The sequence below is a fragment of the Poeciliopsis prolifica genome, unplaced genomic scaffold (assembly GCF_027474105.1).
Source record: "Poeciliopsis prolifica strain line A6 unplaced genomic scaffold, Auburn_PproV2 SCAFFOLD046, whole genome shotgun sequence".
Classification (NCBI taxonomy): domain Eukaryota; kingdom Metazoa; phylum Chordata; class Actinopteri; order Cyprinodontiformes; family Poeciliidae; genus Poeciliopsis; species Poeciliopsis prolifica.
In genome coordinates, this window is record NW_026562421.1 from 3,277,292 (window position 1) to 3,304,758 (window position 27,467).

General features: G+C 37.4%; 1 protein-coding gene across 1 annotated transcript in view; it reads right to left on the minus strand.

The window, feature by feature from the left end:
* Nucleotides 1-3,015, minus strand: part of oprl1 (opiate receptor-like 1) — a 70,355-nt gene extending 67,340 nt beyond the window's left edge. Inside the window, exon 1 of the mRNA XM_055056931.1 lies at nt 2,686-3,015. The gene's annotated coding sequence lies outside the window, so the exon portion shown is untranslated. The remainder of the gene's footprint in view (nt 1-2,685) is intronic.
* Nucleotides 3,016-27,467: the final 24,452 nt, after the last annotated feature.

Below are 27,467 nucleotides of genomic sequence, written 5' to 3' on the forward strand. Positions count from 1 at the left end.
ACAACTCTTTTATCAAACAGCACTGAACAAATTAGCTCAATGGTCACAATTCAACACCAAAACAGCATCAGCTTTGACACAGCATGCTAATGTTAGCATTAGCATAATCCTAACAACAGGACAAACACTCACCAGTTTGTTTCTTCCAATTTGTAACTCCAAGAAACTCTTTCCATCAAGAAACTGCAGTAAGAATACCATCGTCAGAAATGACAAACAAATCATTTAAAACGATTTGAAGAGCACCTGCAGCCGCCAGCCCTTCACCTCCCTGTGCACCACAAACAGCAGGCTCTGCCCCACTTTTAAAAACTCCAATCCCACAAAACCTCACAGGATTTCAATCTCAGACTGGCGGGCAGGAGACAAAATGTCAAAGAGACACAAAACATCAGTTGTTAAAAATATCTGGGTTACATAAGCAAATAAAAACAGTAATGATTGATGACTTCTGAAAACTGCAAGCCTTATGAGAGATTCTCATTCAACTGTTGCTGCTGCCACCCTGAATATAACTGATGGAAAAAAGTTAGAAAAGGTGAGCTCTCCATTAAAACTAAAGCTGTTTATGTCATCTGGAATTGGAGAAAATGAGGAGATCAGCAGTGAGCCGGTGAGTTTTCTCCACATTCAAAATGTTTTCCCACCTCACAGATACTCAAAATGCTTAAAGATGCAAAAATGTAATCAGGCAGTGAAATAGTAGCAATTACCCAGCAAGCTTCTTCTCTTTGAAGGACCTCTTACTGCAGGTTGATGAGCAGCATGAGGCAAGCATGCTTTCAGATAAATTTAAGGTATTTAATTCCTGTAATAATATATTTTTTTTAAAGTTATTCATCATTTTCTTTTAGAGCAGATATGTGCAATATTGTATTCCTGACATATTTAACTTAATTATCCACAAGAAAAAGAAAACATTGATACATGCTGGTCGCTATTATTGGAGGGATGGAAGTCAATTATGAATTTTTTTTTTTTTTTTTTTTTTACAATAATTAAATTGCATTAGCCAGGATACACAGAAAGGTTGTTCTGAAGTTACAATGTCTATTCTTTAGCTAACACTAAAAATGTTTCATTTATTTCTCATTTCATTTCTTCAAGTGACCAAAACTCTGATAGTTTTGGTCACTTGAAATTAGAAATGTATCAAAAAGCTGAAGGTAAAAGTTTTGATTTTAATCTGAATTTTAACTCACAAACTAAAGCTTTTTCCTCTCTTGTTGTTTTTTATGCAAAGTGCTGACGATTTCTTGCCTTTCCGAGTTTTGTAATTCACTTTGTAATAACCTTTTTTATGGAAAATAGTGCTGTCTACTATTGGAGCATCAATTCAAAACCCACCAGGGGAGCATTGTGCACCAACTTTAATAAAAGAAGATTCAAAATGACTTTCTGTAATATCTATATTGCCTGCTCTAAGAAATCACCATTAAAATACTTACATGTGTCCATAATTCTTCAAAAGAGTCAATTTGCTAAAATTAGTAAGAAGTGAATGAGCAGAGACAGGTTCAGAAGTTATGTGATTTTTTTGTTTTAAAATAGTCATTAAATACAAAATCAGTTGTTTTTTTGTGACTTTATTTAAAGCTACATCAATAAAGTGTTGTAAACTCTTTAATCACTGGATAATATTTAAAGGTAAGTAAATTGTCCTCTGATATGTCATGAAGGTGCAATCAGCATGATCCATTTACAAAAGACTGCAAATTAACACCTTAAGCTTTGATTTCATTAGGAATGTTTAAGTGATCAATGAATGATAAAAGAGTAGAAGCTGGGACTTGTTGTGACTCGTCTTGTTTTAAATCTAAAGATTTGATTGTACTGTACATATCTTATCTTTTCACAGCCTGAAGAAACAAAAGAAGGATAGAAAGCAGTTGTTCCCCTGCAGAAACACTGAGTTGTTGGATTATTCTTCCTGCTAAGATGCAGATGCTCCTGTCCACTGTCGCCACATGCTTGCTTGGTGTGAAGGACTGCAGTGAATCTGTCTATATAATTAGATTTTTAAAATTGTATTCCTGTGAAGTTGTAATTCTGTTACACATAAAGTGAATTCATTAGGTCTGGATCTCATTTATTTAGATTAAATCTCTGGAACAAACTCCCTGCTGACCTCTGACCCTGGATTATTTAAGGTTAAGACATATTTCAAGTGGATTTGTGACTTTTTTTACAACAACAGCGGCGATTTGTGTTTTTTTTTTTTTTTGTTTGTTTGTTTGTTTGTTTTTTTTTGGATACACAAAAACATCAATCTGCTCATAATTAAAACACCAATTATGTACACGCCACAGTAACAACATCCTTCTGTCCAATCAGAAAACAGAAGATGCGCGTCGGTCCCGGCAGGTGATCAAAGTAAATTTACTTTCCAAACTTGCAGCTTTTTCTGCCTTCAAATGAGAGCGAGCTCTCTGCAAACACACACCATCTGCTCCACGAGCAATGCAACACTTCACTGTGTCACGCGCTGTGGATTCTCCCGTGACAACCTTTCACCTGCAGCAGCACGCGACGTAAACACAACGACAGGAATACACGCGCGTGCTCTCCTGCAGCGCGCTGCGGTGGTCCGGGACAGAGAGAGAGAGAGAGAGAGAGAGAGAGAGAGAGAGAGAGAGGGGAAACAAATTGCTTTGTTGCGGCGGGCTGCGCACAATCCGCCCTTACCGGTTCCGATAGAATCTGAGTTCCGAGCGGCGACAGAATCCCGAGAAGTGGCCGCTTCCCTCTCCGCGTTCCCTGCACTCTGCTGGGTCTGAGTCGCTCCGTCTCACTCAGGGATTGTCTGTTGACCAACTGATCACCTGCGCTGTCATCACAGATGGCAGGTCAAAACTGCACATAAAAAAAGGAGGGAAATCTGAGGTCGATCCGGGATGAAAGCAAGAGAAACAGCTTCACCTCCAGTGAGCATCAGCAGCAGAAAGCCACGGGAGGAGGAGGAGGAGGAGGAAGGAGGAGGAAGGAGTCCGGAGGGCTGAACACGCAGAGTGGAGCTGCTAGTCCTGCTTCTCTCTCTCCTTCTCTCTGATCGATGGAGGTTTGCTCAACCACTCCCTCCTCTCCGTCTCCCCATCCCTGCTGTAGCATAACCTGTGTGCTCTGCTTGGTGTTCCAACAGTTGTCTAACTCCTTTTCGTTTTGGGCCAAATCAAGATCATAAAGGCTCTTAAAGGGCCGGTTGCGCCAGGATGTGTTGATAAAACCTGTTCACAAACTGTTAATATGTCAATGAATTCTTAAAATTACATAATATTATTGAACATCTCTTCAGGGACTAATAATAAATGTGACTTTTTATTTACTCACAGTTTAAATTATGGACTATAATCATACATCAACTAAATTCTCAAGAAACTGGAGGGATTGATTGATATAAATTGGCAGTAAACAGATAAAAACTGCATTGATATGATTGATAATATAATATTTAATCACACTTCATGTTTAGTCTAGTCTGTGGAGGGCCACATAAAAACCTAGGGTGGGCCGGATTTGGCCCCCGGGCCTTGAGTTTGACACATGTGATATACACTATGAAAAAAATCTGCAAACATGTTTTATATCAGAATTGTTTGAACTGTCATAATGAATGCAGAGAAAGTCATATAGTAATAAAATGATGCTAAAATCACACACGACTTAAAAGTCAATGATTTTAACCAAAAGGAAGCTTACAAGCTTTTTTAGTTCACATGTTATATAACAATATTCGCTCTTCAAAAACATACCTGGAGTCTTTGATGCATGTTTGAGAAATCCTTTTATCTCCATGGCAACCATTCAGCTGTGAAAAACGCCCGGGTGGACCTAGCTCCGCCTTCGAGGATAAAGCTCCTCCTCTGAGCTGCAGCTCACAAGCTTCGACCTCCCCTGTGACTCTCCCACTCAGCTCCTTCAGACTAGCCAGCAGGAATTAGCAAACACCTGTTAGTTTATATGAGCTGCTTCTCCACACTAAGAGGAATGTTTTGTAGAAAAGAAGATTGTTTGGAGAAAAACTCTCCAAACAATCTGTATTTTTTTTTCTGCACAAATAATTTTTTAGTCATCCAAGTTCAACCAAACTTGGGTTGCAGAGCGGTACAATGTTCCAAAGAACTCCAGCAAATCTTCCTCTCAATGGCCTTAAAATCAACAAAATGAAGGTTTTGGAGAGGTCTAGTCAAAGATTATGTGGTATGGCTCCAGATAAGCTGTACAAGCCAAAACCCCAAAATCAGAACATAGACGGAGCAGTAAATGAATCGGAGCAGCGCCTCCATTCCAGCGGCTGTCTGTCTGTCTGTCTGTCTGTCTGTCTGTCTGTCTGTCTGTCTATCTGGCTGTCTGTCTGTCTGTCTGTCTGTCTCCTGCTCCGTCTTACTGTCACTCATAAACAAGTCAAGACGTAATGGAATTGGAAATCTGTAAACACACGATGTCATCAGCAGTGGCCCCGCCAGCCCTCTGGCCCTCTTGACGTCCACCATCCTGGCAGGTGGACGTCAAACTGTCGCACCAACCAATGTTGTTATTAAAGCTATAGAAAACATCTGACCTGAAACCACAAAAAATATACCTGTCAATCTACCGGCTTCGTTATTTTGCACAATTTTAACTCCAAACTTTCATTTGAACAAACCAGAAATCCTGTGTTTGACTTTGACTATACCCAAATTTTCCGTTGTCACCGACATTGTTTTTACAGAACCTCAGAGCAAGTTGTGGGATTTTGAAAAATAAATTCTTCTTTATACAAGAAGTAAGCAACAAACAGACAGAAAGAACCTAAAATCAGGACTAAAGACCATCAACAATAGGCAGTGGAAGTCATGAACGGGTTCATAACTGGTTTACTTTCAACCAAAGACGGACGGACGGACATTATTGAAGAGTAAAGACCTAGAGCATTTTTTAAATATGATTTGCTGTCATTGCTTTTATTAGATTTTTTTTATCATCTTGCTGCCTTTCTTCAGGGCTCGGTAAAATGAACCGATGCTCTGGCTAAAATATTCATGCAGTTTTACTGCTAAGTTGTCCTGCGATGCAAAAAGAGTCACAAGATCTTGTAAGCAGAAATCCCACAGAAGAAACTGAAGTGTGTCCTGGTGATTTCCTGCTTTGGACAGAGGTAGCAGTAAAGCCTAGCTTTAGCCAAAAGTTGGACAGGGGGAGGGAGAAGGATTTATGGGTCTTACATGAATCATTTAGAGAACAGACAGGAAGAATCATTGCTGCAACAAGAGAGGAGGGGGAAGAAGAGGCACAAGCACTGTTGTTGCTAAAAGCAGAGATACAGAGAGGTTGTTTCTGTGTTCTTGTACTTGTCATTTGAGGTAATTAGGGTCTCTTGAGATATTTCTCCTTAATGGTCCCTTTCTTCCATCACTAAATGAACATGTTATATCAGTCCAGTGCAGAACTAATTTAATTTGTTAATGGCTTTATTGAAGCTTTCATTCTGTGGAGCAGAGTCACATCAATAAGAAAATATATATTCTTCCATAAACATCAGTCTGTGTTTATTAGATGGATTCTGTTAATTCTGTCAATTTTTTTAAAGAAGTGGAAAAAGTTCAAAACAAGTGAAAAGATCCTTCAATAAAGTGCCTAAAGTTCAGTTATACATCTTTTAGACTTCACTTAAAGCAAAGCAAGTGGCATGCATCGAAGCCATATGCAGAACATAATTATGCTCTTACTTCCAGGGAGAGTCAAAGTATGAATCAATCTTTATTCCTTCTGTTGCAGATGGATGTTGCGTCTCTTTACGGGTGAATTAATCACACTAATTACATCGGGAACTAATGACTTTCAGTTATACCTGCAGACCGAAACCCAGAGCTGGAATTTAAATTGATGTGAGAGAGAAAATGAGAAAAAGGAACATTAATTCTTAAAGACTCAGTTTCAAAAGGATTGGACTTTTTTGATATATGATATTAAGAAGACATATTATTCCCCTTTCTTGTGATTTGAGCATGGTTTAAACATAGAGGTATGCGTCTGCATGTCTCATGATGGCCCACGGCTCATTGACGTGTTTTATTTATTGCAATCCAGACATTTCAGATATTACTTAAAAGAAATTGACTTTTAATATTTAATGCCTTGAAACTGGGGCTCTGTCTCTTTAAAAACTTCTTCTCTCTGGCCAACGCTGACATTTTGATGCATGTTTTTGTTTTTAATCATTCAGACTGCATTAACACAGCTCTGCTCAGCTTTCAGCTGCTACGAAACGCTGCAGCTCGTGTGTTTAACCAACAGGAAGTGAGCTCACGTTACACCTGTTTAAGAACCGCTGCATTGGCTCACCACAAGTCTCAGGATTTCTTTTTGTGGGTTTAAATTTCTTAATGGTCTTGCACGATCTCATCTTGCAGAGCTGCTATTAACTTGTAAAGCCCTGCGGACCCTGAGGTCCTCCGGCGACGGGCTATTAACAGTCCCAGGAGTCAGAACACACACTAACAGAGAGGCTTCTTTCCAGTCTTTCCGGTCCAGAGAAACAGTTCAATAAGGCTTATTCACAATGTGTGCCTGAAAACAGGAGAAATCCGGGTTAAAACTGAGCCTTCAGGGCTGCAGTTAATTTAGTGATCACTTATTCTGACAACAAATCAATTAATCAGATTTAAAAAATAGGATTTTCTACTCAAACCGTTTTATAGAATATCAGAAATACATTAAAAGATGCAAAACATCAATTTCAAATCCAAAATGTAAACATACTTTGTTCAGTTTTGGCTTTATTACTGCTCTGAATATTTTTTTTAGTAAATGGCTTTTGAGTCGCTACATTGCAGCTAGAAATCAATTGCTAAATATCGGCAGTTATTTTGATAATCTAATAATTTATTGTTTTCTCTTTTTGTTCCGCCTTTTTTTCATCATTCATTTTATTTGTTCTTTCTGTTGTTATTTATTTTGGATATTTAAAATGTCTTCAGTTTCAGTGTTTAACGTCCATTAAATTTGAAAGTTTATGCATCTTTGAGAATGTGTTCTTGAATTACAATGCTACTAGATTATTTGTAAATCGTTTCAAAATAACAGTTTTATTGCAATAGCTAATAGGACAATTCATCATCTAGCGTTATAACCTTATTATAATGGATATATGTTTATTTTTTTCCAATAATTAAATTGAAAGGCGATTGCTCACATGCTTTAAATAACTCAGAGTATTGCCTGTCTGTTTGGGATGGGTTTTATAAAATCTGATAAGAACTTTTGTGATATCATGTTGTAATCTATATTTTGGTTTTATTCCTTCCCATTTCATGACACAGTGAGAACCCTGAGTTTGTAACCTGATAAATGTGAATCAATGCTGCTATGGGGAGGTAAAAATAGCTTCTCCAAGTGTTTGAGCCACCAGGATGCAGCAGCGTTCAGCTCATTCTGCCTTGTTAAGCAGCTGAGGAGCCGTTTCTGAGTCAGCCACAGGATGAGCTCCTCATCGTTTCAGCTGTCACTCTCCTGGACTCAACAGGCTGCACGATACCTGCAACAGGTACAGACAGGCTGGAGGACAGCTCCCAGCTCCCAGCCCTGATTGGCCACTGCAATAAGAGTTTCTGTCTATATCACATCACTTTTCCTGACCAGCAGATTTCTATATATAAAAACCTGACAAAAGGAGATTATAGAAGCTTCTGAAGATGACAGTGACATAAGTATGACTAAGCTCCTCATCATTTTATGATCCAACTCATCAGCTTTACTGTAAACAGTCGAAGGAAAAGACATTTTATTGTTTCACTAACAAGCACAACCCAACAGTCAGTCATGAGAATCTCAGTTTGGATGAGAATCTCAGTTTGGATGGTGGTTGTTGCAAAAACTGTTTCAAATCCATTTCTATCAACTGCTTTAGCTCATGTTTGCCATGGCAACCAGCCCTTCAGCTCACAGCCTCCTCCATCCTCTGGTATGTATTATTAAATCATCAAACAAGCTTCACATGTTAACTGCAGAGAATCTACAGAATAAATTATTGAAGAGATAGATTTGTCAATATTTCCTTACAAAATGTGAAAGGGGTATAGAGATTTACATAAAGTATTGATACGTTTTGATTTTTATAGCTTTTAGCTAATAAAACTGATAAAATTCTCTGGAAACATTTGATTAACTCAGGAAAGCAATAAAATGATTTTTGGTAAAGTTATTGATTTTAGGGAGTAACCGATCATCATAGTTGACCTCACAATTTCCCGATCACAAGCTGGTGTTTCTAAGCATTTGCAGTGAAAAAGTGTATTAGAACTGCAGCATTCAGAGTGAAAATCAAAGTTTGTTGAAGAGTTTGAGGGAGAGATGCTTCAGATTTCCTGTTCTAAAGCCTCTAAACGTTATCATGAAGCGGAGATAACGTTGCCTGAGTCAAGCAGAAAATAGACTAGATTGTTGCTCAGTAGTGAATTGTCTTTTCAGAAAAGCGATTGTAGCATTTGTTTTATCCTGAAACCACTAGCGCTAGCAACGTTTTCCTGCCGGCGCTGGACAGGAGCGATTGCTTTGGCTGTATTTACCAAACCAACGGCTTCTGGAGCGATTGTCTCCAGATCAGTGTGCAGGGTAGCGAGATAAACCTGAGTTTATAGTGGCTGACAGAGCTCTGTGTCATCAGATATTCATAGTCCAGTGAAACAGGAAAAAATCATGAAGATTTTTCTCCTGTAGCATAAAATAGATTTATTTTAAAGCTTAATGCACATCTTCTTCAGCAGGACCAACAAATAGGAAGGACTGCGTGTTTATTAAGAAATGAAGAATCAAAACAAAATCACTTCATCCCAAGGCTGAATGCTGTGTTGAATAGATCATGGTTGGCAAAACAACACAATCTGTCTGATCTGTTCTACTCCATTACTCTGGCTCAGGAAATGTTTGGTTTCATCAGCCACAGGGCCGCTCAGCGGAGGGAGACCTCATCTGTCAGTCTCAGTCTGTGGGCTCAACAGGCTTTACTAGCGACAAAACAGCCAGGAAACGCAGCTTTCATTCGCTTCTCCAGTCTGCAGCCCACAAACATCTCTGTTCTCTTCCTGCCTCTCCTGTGTGACATGGACACGGATCGGTTTGTGAGTATTCACACTGTTGTTTCAGCTCAAACAAGAAGAAAACGTATTTATAATGAAAACAACATTCATGCTGTTTTATGTTCTGTTTTGTTTTCCTGATTTGTAATTCACAGAATTCAGTAGCATTCAGTGTTTTTATTTAAAACAGCACCACATTTATTCAATTCTACAAATCCATGCTCCCAAAGCTGAGAGCTAACATGAACTTTGCAAGTCGCTTTGGGAACGTTCCAAGTTTTCCTGGTGTTTTCAACAGCAGAATAATTTATGAGTTCGTTGAGCTGATGGAGAACTGCAACAAGAAACTCACTGAGGTTAATGCATTATGCTATATTATGGGTAAAATATTAATGAGAAAAGAAAATATCTCAGTGTTAATCAATAGCCCACTGAGAAAGTTAAATTATAACTATTTAAATTTTCATGTTTATTTACAGTAGAAATGTGTTTTTTACTGCTCAGCCTGTCTTTTCTGTCTCTTCACTGAAGAGACAGAAAAGATTGACTGATCAGGTCGATCTGATTAGTTCGACCTCATTTTCCATCCTTAGTGTGTAAAAATATTTTCACTCTTATTTTAGACAGAAACATCTGCGGCTCCAATTGGTTAATGTAGAGGAGCGGGTAAAGTAAACATAAAAATAAACATGAAGCATAAAGATTTTATATTCAGGTAGCATGTAAATGGACTGAAATTGTGTTACTTGAGTTAGGACATGCTGACTGATAAAAGCGACGCTTCCTAGAGACGTTTGCTTCATTTTTCTGCTCAGTACGTCCTGCATGCCTTAACATTTAAACCAATTAGAATACCCTGGATAAAAGGTAGCAGCTGCAATTATGACTATTACTAAATAGTTAAACTTTTGCTGTGCTACATACTCTTGCGAAGAACGAGATGCATTTGTCGTGATCTGGAGTGGACAGGCATGAAGCAATCTGGGTGAAGCAGATGGCAGCTGTGTCCCCAATACATGACGGATCCCTGAGGTCCACGTTTCTAGAGTGACAGCGTCGCATTACTGGCCAACCTGTCCAAATCCATTAGAGAAATGCAGCATCTGATGCACATGCATTAATGGCAAAACATGCAAATAATTGCAGTAGATCAGACACGTGTACTGCAATCATTTCTTCATCTATGCTTATTACAAAAACTAAAAGTCTCAGAGAATGGGCAAAACACTGTATTTAAGGGGAACAAGCATGTAATGCAAGAGTCTTGGGGAAAAGAAAAAGTGACAAACTCACCATTAACCTTAAATATTAAAGGCAAAACATTTTATTTTAGAAAAATAATCAGCAAGTAAATCAAAACTCACCCTGTCCAGTTCAACATGCAATTTCAGGATAAAAATAAAATAAAGAATAAAACAAAAACACTGCACACACACTTCCATATAAGGAAGTGTGTGTAACTTGAAGTTTCATGTCTGTAACTTAAAGCTCTGAACAGAAAAAGCTTTTCAAAGGAACATTTCAATTGTTTGTTTGGAAATATGCCAGTTTAGCAATTAACTGTTTTTGACAGTTTATGGTCAAAAGATCATAACCTGTCAAGTTTCCACACTAAGCTTAACAAATTTAAATTAAGCAAATAAAAAACAACAAAAAATATGAAATTCAAGGAATGGTAAATATTTCTGGTCAAATGTTTTATTATTTTTACTTTTATTAAAAAAGATGTCAAAAGCGTGTTTATAATTTGTGATTGCTATAACTGCTTTCTGGAAAAAGATCTAGTAAAAACTGTAATTCCTTCATTTTTAGTGAAACCGTGCAGCATCACAGTCTTTAATCCTTTGTACTTTGAAGCAGTAAGCATCCAAAAATAGCCAAAAGCATCACATTCATCTCGCATCTTTCCTTTTATGTCCCTGGCTCCCAGGGCCCTTCCTGGTGAGATCATTTCCCCAAGTACCCAGAGATGATCGGCCTGGCCATTTTCTTTTTAACACAACATCATCTCAAGACACTTTATAAAGAACAGACCAGTACAACTAATAAAATTATACCCAACTCTTCCTACTTAGTCCAATAAATTCCTGCCTATCTCCATCCAATACTCAGTTGCAGTAAATACAGTAATAAAGTTACTATGAAATTTTCTATGTCAGGAAAACAGATAACTGCAGAGGTTTCCTGATTAAACTGTTTTCGTTGGAGGATATTCATAAGCAAAAAGCGCCAAACTAAAACAATTCAATCTAATTTTAAAGCAAAAATATTATTATGGTTATAATTAATTTGTAGAGTGATATAATCTGAATTTCAGATGTCATTTCCTCTCAGTGCCAGAGATGAAATTGTTCATTAATAGCTTAAATAATTATCTCTAAGTGTGTGCAGAGGCTTATTGGCTATTAAATTCAAGATCTCCACGACGTCTCCTACTTATAAAGTTATTTTAAAGTTTTTCTAGTCGTATACAAAGTTTGCAGACAGTTTGACACACCTGCGTGATGAGCCAAGTCACTCGTATTTAAAAGCAGCTTTGATTTATGAAACATATATTTCTGTCTTTGTTTTTCTCCACAGGAAGTTTCACTGTAATACAGAAAATTCATGACATCATCAGGCGTCACTGAACCAACTTTCACTGGACTATGATTGACAATTTGGCTTAGATATATATAAAAAAAATCACAACCTACAATTGAGTTTGCTGTGTGTGTATATTTGGCAATCAGCTTTAGTGTTTTCCAGAAAATTGTTTTAATCTGATGAACCTTTTCAGTCTTTTCATGCTGAAGCCTACACTCAGCCTAGGAATGAAATAACTGCACAATTGAATTTCATGTAGTTGCCTTTAAACTGTTTTCTTGACTCCACACTGTCACATTGAAGCTATCTAAAAGGTTTTTCAATTAATTGCACGTTAGTTTAGTTTGAAATAATTTGCTGGATGGTAATGAGAGAAGAACATATTCATTTTCCAGCTTTAACCAACACGCTGGGAAAAGCTTCATAAATACTCCACGGCGTATAGACGGCCTCTATTAGATCAGCTCACAAGCAGCAGTAATGGGGTTATTATTTAAACCAGATAATACTGTTTTTTATATTTTGAATGCTCATAAATCTCTTTTGCTCTTTTATTTTCCAGCACGGTAATTGAGATGCAGTGTCAGGAAAGGCTTACATTCTCTGCATTAACAACAGTCTTTAAATCAATAAAGTGCTCCATACAGCAAGAGCAGAGAAATTGTTTTTTTTCCAGCTATGATTTCGCCTTTTTCTAAATGAATTTATTACAGATACATGTGGTATAAAAGATTGTTGTAAATAAATCTTTATTGCTCATAACTGTTATTGCTCATTTGGCACACAGTTTACTGAGGAATACTGTTGATGTTTCAGTAATAACATCTACATGTCACCATGGCCAGATAATGACTCTTTGTATCCAATTCAAAACTTCCAGTTTGACACTAAGCTAAAGGATTTTTTTAATCAAAAAGTGCTTAGATTAGAAAAGCACAAGTTTAATCCTCCCTTCTTCCACACACCTGAAATGGTTTAAGCTCCTCATTGGATCCGTTCAAGAAAAAAAAAAAAAAAAAGAAGCAGAAAACGAAATTTTGATATGCTTGGCAGCTTCGGGGCCTTGGCAACATGGAGTTATTGAGTTAAAGTTTTCTCCTTTCCAGAGCATTTTACAGTCAGTCTTCTGTCCATGAGTTAAAGTCTGGACCAAACACAGCAGCCATTCTGCAGCATTGTGACCAAAAATGTGTTCCAAAGGCCCAGTCAAAGTCCATGTCTGTTCAAATGGCAAATTTTCAATGAAAAGGAACAAAGCTCTGCAAACATAAATTTCTAAAACCCTCACTGAACTGAAATGATTTTTAACGAACAGAAAACAGTCATGTCTGTCCAGGATGTATAGTGTTAACTCCTTCATGTTATAAATCAAATCTAAAATGACAGCAATGACAGGCTTCACCCAGAAATAATTCTGCTGTGAATGCAACCTGTGGAAATGATCCACCTGGGAAAAGGTACTCAGTGTACCGATGGGAGAGACGTAATTTATGTCACACGGTTACTTTTTTGTTCAGGAATCCCTCTGTGGGCGTCTGTTAGGTTATTTGTGTTGCAGTAGAACTTTTAAATCTGCAGTTAAAATTAGCATGTAGCGCGCAGCACAGAGGGAAATGCTGCTGCTGTGTTGATGGTTTCAGTGGGGGGTAGCGTGACTCCCCTGAGACCAACCACCAGGAAAAGATAAGTGCAATTAAATGCACAAACCCACCAACACACACGCAGGAAATATATTTAATTTGCAAAGAAACAGTTACATACGTCCCATGTATAGAAAAGACACACACTCATACTTGTTTTGGAGTGTAAAGTTGATTTTAATCGCTGTTTTTTTTCTGCCAATGTGAGGACCAAGGAGGAATACAGGAACACAGTCAATAAAAGACTAAAGAGGAAAGAAATTAAGAGGTTATGAAAGAAAGAATGTTAATGGAGATAAACAACATCTCTGAGTGTCAACATTCACTTTTAATGCTTGCTCCTGCTCTGCTGTAAATCACCAAGAAGTAAAAAGCTTCACACTGATTAAAGGCACACCTTAATGTAAGTAACCAGGTAAATTACAGTTCTTGCATTGCATTGGTGTGGTGTGCTTTAGATAGCATCTTTACATAATATTTTTTTTTATAACGGCACTTATAACACTGGTGTTTACTTCCTGTGACAGTTTTTGTTGTCTTTTTCAATAGATTTCTTCATATGTGCTACAACCTCGACAGTATACAGAAAAGTAGAAAATCAATTACTGTCCTCCTCATACCCGAAGCATAAAAATAACAAAATATAAAAACCTTGACATACATTAGCATAATAGGAAAATCATTAAAGCATTAAAAGTCCAACTTTTGACATGTAAATTATTGGTAATCATTGTTGATTGAGCTGCTGTAATTTTGAAAGAATGAAAAGGAAATAGCAAAAATTCAACGTGTGAATTTTTTCTGCCTAATGATTTCTGACAAACATGCTGAACATGACATGTTTGCCTGCTGGGCGGATCACTGAAAATGCTCTGGACTTTTGTACCTCAAAGCAAGCCCAGTTGAAAATAATTAGGAAAAATGAAGGGGAGGAACAACAGCAGCATAAAACATGGCTGCTAAAAATTAAGACATGAGAGAATTGAATGTTTTGTGTACTAGAGATAAAAAAAGATGAAAGTAAAGAATAGCTTTTGCAGGACTCAGCCTGAAACCACATTGTGTGTCATTCTGCTTCGACTTATCTGTGACAGCTCTGACAGCCGTACAATTATAAAGCAACGCTCATGTTTGTCACTCACAAACTGAAGACTCGTCTTTTCTGGAGCATCATGTCACTCAAATTATTGTTTGGGGTTTTACCAGGTGGTGCTTACACCGTCATTCTGCCTGTGATCTGGGGTTTCCAATGACAGTGATGTCGATTACAGAAAAACAGATGGGAGTTTAATCAATGCAGTGTTTCTTTAATGGTCATTAAAACAAAGTTCAACTTAAAGATATCTAAAGATATCACCTTCCAAATCAAACCTTAACTAATGTCCTATCATAGGTATTAATAACTGCAGATTCAAGTTTGCAGAGTTTGTCAAATGGGGTTGAAATGTTATGCCAACTAAATTCATTTATGTTCACAGTTTTATTCTGCCAAATTAAAATCAATTCTTCATGTGTTCTGGTTTCATTTCCCCGCAGATTTAAATATGAATTTATCAATTAAGGCTCTTGTATTTAAAGTAGAAATTAGTGAGCTTTGATCTGACAATCAGAGTTAATAATTTATATGATCTGTTTTAAAATATCTGAATGCAAAAGCATGGTAGTTAAAATAAAAGTCCAATTACAGGATTACCTTCCTGATAAAAAGTGAGCTCTCAAAACTCTGTTAGGTGATTCAACAGAGGAGCATTTTAAACAGGATGAGGAAGCTCTGGTGTAAAATGGTTCAGCAGCACAATGATCCATGTAGGTGTCACTGTTAAAGGCATGCAGAACAATGAGCTGCTGCGGTTTAAGCAAACAGAAAAGCCGACTAATTGGTCTGATGTCCAGGTGACTGAGCAGCAGTCAGAAGGACGAGATGCCCAATGAGGCCCAAAGGGACGTGGAAACGTCCGCCGACCTGACCACGGGTCAGAGGCAGCAGCTTCACCGTGATGTGTGATTTCATTTAGAGGAGCAGCCAACCAAACAGCATCTGCAGGGACTCAACAAAAATGTTGAGACTAAACTCAGAAAACGTTCAGCTCACCATGTTCAAAATTTTCCAACTGTTTAAATTCAGAAAATTTCCAACAGTTTAAAAGTCACAAATTTGTTAGGAAAAAAACTAAATTGAAATTGAGATTGAGCCCAGAAATATTACAGAAAAATTTTACAGAAACTACAATTTAGTCCAGAAATATTTTACAAGAAAACTGGAAAAATTCTGAGTTTAAGAGGTTGAAATTTTTTTGACCTTTAAAAATTTGAAACTCCGTTTCCAAGTTTTTTCTAGAAAATTTCAGAGATTAATCTTAAAAGTTTTGGGGATTTTTCTCTTGCAAATATTTCATTTTTAAGATTCCCAAAATCAATAAAGAAGCCATTAATCTACGTTTTGCATGTTTCCAACTGTAAATTAAATACTGAAGACGGCATCGAAACGTGAAGCCGGGTGTCCAAAAGGCCGACCTGCTCCAGTCTAAACAGTTTTCATCTTTTCCTCAGAAAGTGGACAGGAAGCTGCAGGGAGACGCAGTTTTATCAAATCTGTGAGATCTGGAGCCTCTTTAGGTTTCGCTGCGACCTCACTGAGAGCCACTCACTCCTCAGCGCAGAGGCTGCGAAGTGGTGGTGAGTGGTGCTTTCTTTCAGCCATCTTTGAAATGTTTTTGATGAAAATGTGGCTGATAATAGACAGGTAAATGACATCCAAGGTGCTCAACATAATGTACAATACTGCTATGTTTAATTAAGACCAGATGTTTTTTTTATAAATGATCGTTTATTGGATCATTTCCTGCACATTTCCCTAATTTATCCTACTAGTGTTTCAATGTTTACATTGCAAAGCCATAATATGTGCTCCAGGCTGATGTATGAAACAGAAGCAAACAAATCCTTTCCTCTCTGTTTGCTTCTGTTTCATATTCCTGCAGCATAACTGACATTTTCTTCATTGAGACAAACTGAAAATTTGTCTCCATCTTTTTTTTTTGTTCCATTTACAATGGCACCAATACACCACTGTAGCTTTTAATTTAGTTTTATATTAGTTCTGTACAATAATGGCTTCCTAATAATTGTGCAAACAAATAGATCACAAGGCAGAAAAAACATCCCCTTTACTTCCTGAAACATTCATGTTTGAAGTTCGTTACCATTTTCGATTAACCAAGAGAACTGTAGTCAGTGATTAATAAAAATAAGACTTGCCTCATAATTGTGCACACAGTGTACTATTTGTGTTCTATTATCCTGAAGAGAAGAAGAGGATGAACAGAATAAGGAGATGGAGGTACTCTATGTTTCACCAGCTTTTCTTTGGAACTACCTGTTCCTCTTGATTCAGATAACAGCCGCATGTCTGGTTCATTGCGTTCATTTTTACTCAACTGTCATCTTTCTACAATGACCCAATAGTATTGAGTTTAGTTCCAGTGAAACATGTAATCTTTTCACATTTCCAGCTCCTTATGAAAGGGGAAAATGACTTTGAAAGTACGCTCTGTTTTCTCTCTGAAACATAAGCAAGTCACGAGTCAATAGCAAAATAATATTTAAACAGAATCAATGGTGTTGTGCTGGAAGTCTGTGTCTGCAGATGCAGCATCCAGTGTTCTTTTGCACTTGCATCATAATCAAAGCTTCAAAGTGAAAGTAGTCATTACGGGGCGCGGATCCTGTCAGAAGCTCCAAAACGGCTTTCAGGCTGTCAGAATCTCCCTGAGATGACAGAACATTTGTAGGTCTGGAGAAAAAGCATCAGATTTAATGGCCGTTACATGATGCATAACTCCAAAACTAACATTCTCTAAGACTGAATCTTGTAGTCTGAAGGTAGCCGTATTATTTGTTCTGCTGCTGCAGGTGAAAGTGCAGCTGGATGAATATGGTGGCAGAGAGGGTCATACATGTTGATCAGAGCTGCCGGGTTGTTTAGTTTGCGGCGCAGGAAGCACGACTGCAAACTACTGACTGTAATCCTCAACATCTAAAAACCAAATTACAAACAAATTCAGACTCCTCTTTCTTGTGTTTTTAGAGGCATGTTAAGATGCTGCTGCTACATGATGGTTATGGAAGCAGAGTTAAAATTTGATTCGCTTTAACCAGGACGCATCTGAAGTGCAATTAACTGGTTGTAGAAATTATCTAGTTGAATTTTGCTATGAATTGAACATTATCAGTTGGACTAAATTGTATTTACTGTGACAACAACACAGCACACCCTGCTGAGCCACGGTGAAACGGATCTCAAGCAGAAAGTAACTGAGGGAAACGTAACATACAGAAGTAACTTATCTGTTGAAATTTCTTTGATTCCTTTAAGCAAGTCTTCATGGCAACCATTCAGCCTGGGTGGGCCTGGCTCCACCTTCAAGGATGAAGCTCCTCCCTACCAGCTGCTGGTTCCAGGTTTCCCCCTCACAGAGCAGCCCTCCATTCTCCATTCAGCTCCTTCAGACTAGCCAGGAGCAATTAGCAAACACCTGGTGGAGCTGAGCTCATTACAGGACGAAGGGTTATTAGAGCAGCCATGCAGTGATGTCTTCCTGAAGGCGGAGTATCAAAGAGACAGAGCCATTAAATTATAAAGTTAAAATTATTTTAGTCACGTTTGATATAAAAAGCATTTTTTAACAACTGAAGGTAACAGCTAGTTGACTGTGCTAAAAAAAAAAGGCAATATTTGCCTGGAAAACACAAAATATTGTTGCTGACTGTTGGTCAATGCCTATTGTTTTTTTTTAAAGTCCTGATCAGAATACAACTTGGGAAATGACAATGTACTTTCTACTGTACTGTTCTGGTTGTTGTTGTACAACTTCTGCTTTCATGGATACCTTTCCTATCTCTCCTTCACTTCCCCGGGGAGATTTGTGTTCAGTTGCATCATCTGGATCAGAGCTTTGAGCTCATATTTGGTTCTTGAAATTCGCCTCCCGGGTTAACATCATCCTTCTTTTGAAGTGAACCCATTACAGACGACAACAGTACAGACAAAACGAAGACGCTGCGATTCTTACCAGCATCTGTCATCCACAATGAGCCTCTGCAGCGAGCGGCTGCTTTTTTACACTCGCTGGGATGATGCAATTATCCGCAAAGAAAGAGCCGCTGTTTCTTTACTCTTCCATTTTACGCTGTTTCTCTCCACAGTGAGGTTCAAATGAGCAATTCAGCAAAACTTTTTCATATCACTGTTGCACTAAAACCTGCAGCAGGTCTGTTGTTGCCCATTTTGGGGTTTCTGTGGCCTCTTCATTGTGATCGGTGTTGTATGTGTTCTTTTAGCAGGTAATAAAGTTCCACAAGGGAAGATTGCCCGGACGAATAGCGGCAGGAACACAGAGCGTTTCCCTTTGATTGAAGCTCACATAGGCAGGTTGTGTTTTTCACTGTGCTGATGAAAAGAACTCCCACGTTTTCCCCCGACACAATAAAACCTTTAAATCCTTCTGTTCATTTCATACCGACAAAAATTAGACAGAAAGGCTGGACTCACAATGGGAAATGGGAAATCTATCAGAACAGATGCTCTCAAGAGGTGAGACTTGTGCTTTTTCTAAAATGAGTTGATATTTAGGAGAAAACTTGCTGCGCTGCAAAAATATGTATGATTTCAACTGACCACCAACTTATTAAATCTGGAAGAAATACTGATGAATACTTTGACTCTGAAAGAAAAACGTTCACATTTTCTTTCTCTCCATCCATTTTCTTACTGAACTGGTTCGGTGCCCATTTGTTATTGGGATAATTTTCTTTTAACAACATAATTACAGGATTTTCATAAATTAGGTTCTGCATAGAACATTATGTTATTAAGCAGGTGCCAGTGGATATAATTGGCTTATTTTACTAAGAATAGCAATCAAAGAGGAATGAAATAAGTTTGGAAAAGAGTTACTCCTTGCATTGTTAGACTGGTTTATAAAGCTGCAACTGTTCTGAGGAATTATAATGGTGAATATAAAATAAGTCTCAAATCTATGGGGAGCAAATAATGCCAGAATGATGCCAGGAGTGTCATATTGGTTTTGTTGGATGTTTTTATGGTGCTTGTTACTGGCTAATATTAAATAATTTGTATTAATGAGGAATTTGATCATTAAGCATTCATAAAGAGTTCTCAAAGTTTTCTAATAATTTGTGTCAATTTAAAGGATTCTACTTTTTCCAAGTTAAATTATTGCTTGATTAAAATATGTTTTCTATTTGTAAAAGGTCTATATTAATTAGCAAGTAAAATCTTAGAATTAATAACATTAATTGTAATGCATTGCCTGAACTTATTGAGTAAGTTGGAAGTATTTTTTGTGTTGTAGATAAATATGACTGTATTTAGGAAGACAACGCGCCCCACATTTTGTTGAGGATATCACTTTAAATTGTTTGTAGAAAGTTTGGTTATTAATAGATTATACAGAATAATATTTCTTTTTTAGATGCAGGTTGGGAATAAACTGAAATATCAAGGAGCGACGCTTCATCATGCGCCATCAGTGGGTCAAGAATCTTTAGTTTTGGGGTGAAATTAAATTTTTAAGAACTGAACTTTAAAGAACCAGAATAAAAACTTTTGTATTGATTTTGTGCATCCAGAGGAGAGCCTGAAATAAAGAATTTAGAAATGTTACCCACAGTGTCCTCCATGGACCTGTATATTATTCTTTAATCGTTGCTCCCACTTGGCCTTATTGTTGCTGTGCAGCACATATTAAGGTCAAACACAAAAAGCTCTCAGGATTGTGTTTGTGGGAAATCTCTAAGGAGCCTGAAGGTAAGAAAGTCATGAAAACATAATCTCATTCTTCTCACATTACACCAGTATTACAGAGACAAGCATCACAAGCCTATAACCTTTAAATAAAGTAAAAAAAAACCTCAAGATTCACAATTTTTTAAAATGTCTGCTATGTTTTTCTGAGATGTTTTTTTTCTTTTAAAACATTTGTGCACAATGATAGCTCACTAATATAAAGTAACTACGAGGAAATAACTTTTTTTTTCTCCAAATCCAAATGTAGAATAATACAATTAATTCACTGCAAAATTACAAAAGCACAAAGTTTCCCAAGTAATTTTGGTTAAGTCTACTGCAAATAGCTTCATACACTTGAAATAAGAAAAAAACTAACTTTAAAAAAAACTTTCTAGCAAAAGATAAGAACTTATTTTAAGTAAATAAGTACTAATAATTACTTCATGAGATTCATGAGATTTTGTATTCTTGATGTTTAGAGTCTATCTCAAATCCATCCATAAATGTTGTACATCTGTTTATTCTTAAAATGTAAAAAGTGGAAATTGTAGTTACTGCTGTAGTTACTACTGTAGTCACTACTGTAGTTACTAGTGTAGTTACTAGTGTAGTTACTAGTGTATTTACTACTGTAGTTACTAGTGTAGTTACTACTGTAGTTACTAGTGTAGTTACTAGTGTAGTTACTAGTGTAGTTACTACTGTAGTTACTACTGTAGTTACTAGTGTAGTTACTAGTGTAGTTACTACTGTAGTTACTAGTGTAGTTACTACTGTAGTTACTACTGTAGTTACTAGTGTAGTCACTACTGTAGTTACTAGTGTAGTTACTAGTGTAGTTACTAGTGTAGTTACTACTGTAGTTACTAGTGTAGTTACTACTGTAGTTACTACTGTAGTTACTAGTGTAGTTACTAGTGTAGTTACTACTGTAGTTACTAGTGTAGTTACTAGTGTAGTCACTACTGTAGTTACTAGTGTAGTTACTAGTGTAGTTACTACTGTAGTTACTACTGTAGTTACTAGTGTAGTTACTAGTGTAGTTACTAGTGTAGTTACTACTGTAGTTACTACTGTAGTTACTGTAGTTACTAGTGTAGTTACTAGTGTAGTTACTAGTGTAGTCACTACTGTAGTTACTAGTGTAGTTACTAGTGTAGTTACTAGTGTAGTTACTACTGTAGTTACTACTGTAGTTACTACTGTAGTTACTAGTGTATTTACTACTGTAGTTACTAGTGTAGTTACTAGTGTAGTTACTAGTGTAGTTACTACTGTGGTTACTAGTGTAGTTACTACTGTGGTTTACTACAGCAACATGAAATTACAAGTCCAGAGACACGTGTGTTTTGGCCACATCAGCAGTGAGTTCAAGACAACATGGGAAAAGCAAAGTTCAGGCCTTTGAAGACATTCTGTGTTCATAAAAGCGAAGCACTGAGTCGTGTAAAACGTAAAAACCTAACGGGCAGCTTTCCATACATATTGGTTCCCCAATTATATACTGCATTTGAACCATTTGCTTATTTGGATTATTCATACATGAAATCATTCCAGACATATCTAAATCATTTCTGTTAATTGTAGGTTAAGCAGGTTAATTCCCTTCGAAGCATAATTTGCATCTGTTATTGCTGTTTCCTTTTGTTTTCACTGAGCTCGTCCTGATTGTGATTGGGGTCAATCAGAGAGGCCAACGGTGATTTGCACTTGTCACCAAAGCCCAGTATTGAGCGGACAGAGGATGAGAGCGATGAACTGGGTGCCACGGTTATTAACATCTCCCAGGACAGGAGCTCTGGCGTTTTTACAGTTTCTCTATTTATTTTGCCATTACTCCGTATTGATCTTCTGTGCTTCGACACAATGAGCGCCGGCTATATCAAGCCTTCTCCTCGGCGGGTTAATGACATTCTGTCAGGTGTGTCAGAGAGAAGGGGAGCCGCTCCTCCCCTTCCTCACCTAAAACCCAACAGAAGATGTTTAAACATCTAATCAAAGTGTCTTCGCCTTTCACTACTGTCTTATTTTATTTTATTTTCTTGCATTTCTTCTCTCTTGCCTCCTTTCTTTCTGCAGTCCCATTTTCTGCTTTCATCCTTCACTCACCTGTCCAATCACGCCTCAAAATGAGTTCCGTTCTCTTGACCTTTTCGGCTGCTGGATCCAGCTGATCTCTGCTGTCAGAGCCCAGACATTGTTGTATGAATACTGATCAGCAGGAGGTATATAAACGGACCGATGGGTAACAGGGAGGTGTTCCCTGCAGACAATACCACTGTGACCTTGACTGATCACCTTCCCAGGATGAGGAGATTTCACTCAAACTTTTGTTTTCGTGTGTTTTACACCACAACGTTTATTATCTGAGAAAGTAAAATGATTTAGTTTGGAAGGTTGACTTTATTAACAACAAATTCTTATCAACACTGAAATAACACCCTGTTCTTCGTAGAATGAAGTGAAGTAAGCATGCCGTTAATGACAAACAGATTTGACATTTGCTCTTTTGTTTTATTGGAAATACTCAGCGACCATTTCTCTCTCACACAGTTCACCTAAAGTACAAGCAGCGTTCAATATTTTTGGATTTGGCTGTTTGCATATTTTTGTGTTGAACATATAAACTAAAGGAAATGCAGCTGGGAAGCTGAAATACTTATGTACAACGTTACTTAACATGATATTAGCTGGCATTTTCCTCGGTGCTGATTGGTTGTTAGCTTCCGTGGTAGAGCTAAGATGTGCGTATTAGTTCATATTAAGGAATATTTGCTAAAGTTGAACTATTAAAACAGAAAGTGTTTTTAGAAAGGGTGTCAGGTGTTTACAATTGCAGGCTGTGGTCTGAGTACACATGAAGCTTACCGAAATTTAAACATAAAGCTTAAGATAAAACAGAAAACAGTCATGAAAAATGTAGCTTTTTGTGTTACATGTTGTGCATCACCCAGACTCACCAATGTAGCAAAATAAATTCATTTAAACCCAGGGTTCCTTTGTAAGTTAGGGTTAACTAACCCTAAGATAAAAAGTAGCTCGATCCAATCAGGGTTTCTGACTCTGAACATGTGCATTAATGAAAACATGTCGAGTAATAAATGAACCATAACTGAGAAGGTTATGGTTCTCCTGCAGTACTGGTCTGAGGTACTGTCTGAAAAACTGAAACCGTTTCCTTAAGGTAAAATGATAAAACTGTCAAACAGATTTGACTAAATGCAAGAGTTCTGCAGTCGACCTTTTCTATGCATCACTTCCACGTCTTTAAAGTCAGTAAAGAGTCATTTTTACTGATAGCATGATGTTGTTTTTACATTGAAGTTGGTGTTGCTACAGCCTCACTTCATTCACAATACTATTACAACATCACACTTAATAATTTTGACAATAAAATGTGTCACAATGGTGGCAGTAAAACTTTTAATGGTCTAAGTCAGCAAATCTTACAAGCATCAAAATCTGGATTTTTCTTCAGGAAGTTTTTATTTCAGCTTTTGATCCAATTAAAGCATTTATCAAATTACAGGCAATGAAATAAATATATATTTCAGAAGGCAACATTTATTTTTCTTTAATTATGCAAATAAAAACATGTTGAAAATTCAATAATATATATATTTTTTTAAAACACAGAGACCATAATGTCTTCCAATTTTTTTGTATTTTAGTGAATTTTTTTTTAATGATTTTTGTCTTTGCCAACAAGTTGAGAATGACAGCATTGAACTTTAAATGAACTGCCTGCCATGTCGTTGTTCGCCTCCCTCCTTCCTGCAGCCCCCCGTCAGTGTGTGCTCCGTCTAATAAAGTTGAAATCCCATAATACTAATCCCATAAACTAATGAACGCTTGGTGCTTAAAATGTGGGTGGCTTGGTAATGAAATCACACAGCTCCAAACAATTAGTGTGGCGAGCAGAAAGTGCTTACAGCGATGTTAACACAGCAGCATGGACATCTGACAGGTTAGACTCCAATCCTGTTCATGCTACTGGCTATTGCACCTATGTTCACCCTTTCACTGGTGTTTTATTGTGTAATAACTAAAACCCATTTCCTCCCTGATGATTTTCTAACTATTGCCGTAGTGGAAGCTCCTCCTCCACCAGGAAACCTGCTGCACCAGGCGACCACATAAACGCCTCAAACTCTAATGGCTGTTTTGTGAAGCAGCGTGAATTAAAAGAGGTGTTTTTTTTTTTCTTTTTGCACAAGTTGATCTTTTCAAAACCAAAATATTTTTTATGCAGTCAAAGTATCCTGGCATCATGATAGGAGGATGCAGAGGGTTATAATATGTTGCAGCCGTCAGCACGACTCAAACAGTGATTTGCTCAGGAAGGCAGTTTAAAACAGACTTCAGTGATTCCTTCTGGCTGCTTCATGTTCATCCTCACGTTGCTGATGAGTGAATGTATGTACAGAAACAGCACATGGAAACAGGTAGGACCAAATTGCACCACAATTATGAGTCACCCTGTAAAATGTAATGACTGTAATTTTTATATTGCTTGTTTTTATTACAGCTGACTGAAATGCAATTTTATTACAAAGCTTACACTGTGATTTCATGCACTTTTCAAGACAGTTAACAAACTGGTAGCAACATTTCATCTGCAACTGAATTCAGCAAACATATGAACATGAAATCAAAATTGTGCTGCACTTATTTTATGTTTCATCACCAGATGCTGCAAGAATCTAAGTTAAATACCCAAAATAGCCTGTTTTTTAAATGGATTCAAAGTTAAGTTTTTGTTTTCTCACCTCATCTGACTGAAGCTTTTTATCTCTATATTGCAGAATTTCATCTTGTATTCATGAAAGATCTGACTTGCTCCTGTATGCTCGCAAAACGGGCTGAAGATGAAATAAGCTTACTTGGACTATACTCTTTCTTTCGTTATGAAAGCTAAGGTTATTATCATTCAAGGAATGCTAAATTTTGAAGACTTTATGTGAAAGAAATCTCCTGAGATGCCAGAATGGAAGCTATTTAAAGGAATAATAGTTAATTTTGTAAGCGGTGTGCATATTTTATTTGCGTTTTATTCTAAACTACATCTGTTTACTCATGAGCTGTGTTATGTGAACATAAGGAGTCATGTGCTTCTGGATAAAGTAAAATCTTCTGTATTGGAACCGTGAAAAACTTCACTGAAATGAAAAATGTAAACAGTTAAAGTGAAGAATTAGAGCAGCTGATTAATGCATTAACATTGCCTTTAGGGGAACATTAATAAAAGGTTTTAGATATGAATTTATGTTTGATTATCTTTCCCAACTGGAGAATATCAAAGTTTTATGCATCAGAAGATGAAACAACATCCTCTCCAAACCACAACAAGTAGAAGAGCAAGTTACACTGATATCTATAAAAATACATTTTGTTTAATAATAGGACCTTTAACGTTGAAATGTCAGACTGCACAACAATTTGGTCAACAGAAACAGAGCTACACAGAAACACAGTGCTGAGAATTTCAAGTGAGACGGAGCAACAAGAAAACAAGAAGGTTAACGGTTGGACAACCAGCCTGCCACAATCACCATCCAAACAATACAGTGGAAAAGAGACATATTGAACTGCTCTCTGACACACACACACACACACACACACACACACACACACACACACACACACACACACACACACACACACACACACACACACACACACAGAGTTGGCTGCTGATGTCTTGGGAGCAGCGGCTTCCTGTCGGGTTTTCTGCTTTCTGGATCCTCAGGAGGCCTGAAAATAAACCGAGAGTCGCTGCTAGGAAGAGACAGAGCAGCACATGTTGACACGTTTTAAGGACACTGTAAATTCACAACAAAGACAAAGACACCAACAGCCGATGGAAATGATGTGCTATTCATTGAAGAATGTCAATCTTGCTGGTCACCCGGCTGCACCTCTGCTGTCAGTGACGTCTAAATTTAGAGGCTCTGGTATAAAAGTGTCACACGGCTGGGAGACGTTTCTGCTCAGCCTGCAGGGAGACACAGGATGATACTTCAGAGAACAGAGTCAGGAGAGACTGACTGACAGCGCCGTGGGTTTTTATTCAACCTTTCTTCTTATTAGCAACCTTTTCTGTCATCCAGTGATTATTGCTGAATTCAGTTATTTGTGACAAGAACGTCAGAGCAGTTTTTAAACAGTCACACAGACTCATTAACAGCTGTTTTTCCCATTTCCTCTGTCTTACATCAGATCAATAAGCTGTGAAAATGTTGCTTCTTTATCTGATTTGTTGCTCTTCATGGAAAACGTACAATCAGACCTTTTTGTTCTGAAAACTTCTCATCGTTGTTCAAAGATACAACCGAGCCACAGGGAAGGAAACTAAATATGACTTACACTTTTTTATGCAATTTGCTAAACTGTCAAGATCAATATTGTCTTTTTAATTTCATGTTAAACAAGTTGCCTTCTCTTTTACTGAAATGTTCTTTTTAATTTCCTCTAAACTAAAGACTGGAATCACATTTGGCGTGTGTGTGTGTGTGTGTGTGTGTGTGTGTGTGTGTGTGTGTGTGTGTGTGTGTGTGGGGGGGGGGTGTGTGTGTGTGTGTGTGTGTGTGTGTGTGTGTGTGTGTGTGTGTGTGTGTGTGTGTGTGTGTGTGTGTGTACATGTCAGGGAGAAAATATGAATTTAGTGAACATGTCTTGATGACATCTTCATGGTTTCATAGGAGCAGATCTGCAACAAACTGTCCAAACAAAAACTGCAACAAAGACATCTGAGGGAGGCACAAGATGAAAGGCAGCGGCTGAAGCAAAACGCAGCCAGGCACCGAGTTCATGCAGGATCATATTAAAAGGTTCCTCTGATGTTCATGATGGAGATAAAAGTTGATTCAGATTAAATGACTAAAACTAGCGAGTAGGTAATGATTTTAGGAGAGGAATAGTTGTAATTCATAATCCAAACTTACAAAATCTGGCAAATTTAAAGTAAAAATGAACAGCATTAACTTGGGTAGCAGCAAAAAAGATCAAGTTTGGAAATATTTCAAAGCTAGTTTATTTCACAGAGGATATATTTTATGTCAAAAGTTCATAAAAACCTAGAAGACCAGACAGATATCATCATCGCTTTTACATTTAGTTCTGGTTTATGAACAAAATGAAGAACTGGACATGAGTCCTCATGGTGGGGTTTTTACTGATGCTGATGCAGATGTTTTCTGATGTATTTTAGGTTGTCTCTGACTTAGATCTAAACGATGATTAATGTCATCTAAAAGTCATTCAAGACTTTTTGTGTTTACGGTCGACTTGCTCTGGGATTGCTCTCTGCAGCAACATGGCAGGTTGATTGCTTCAAATGAAAAGGTTATGGATGTAATTTATGGAAAAGGTTGACAG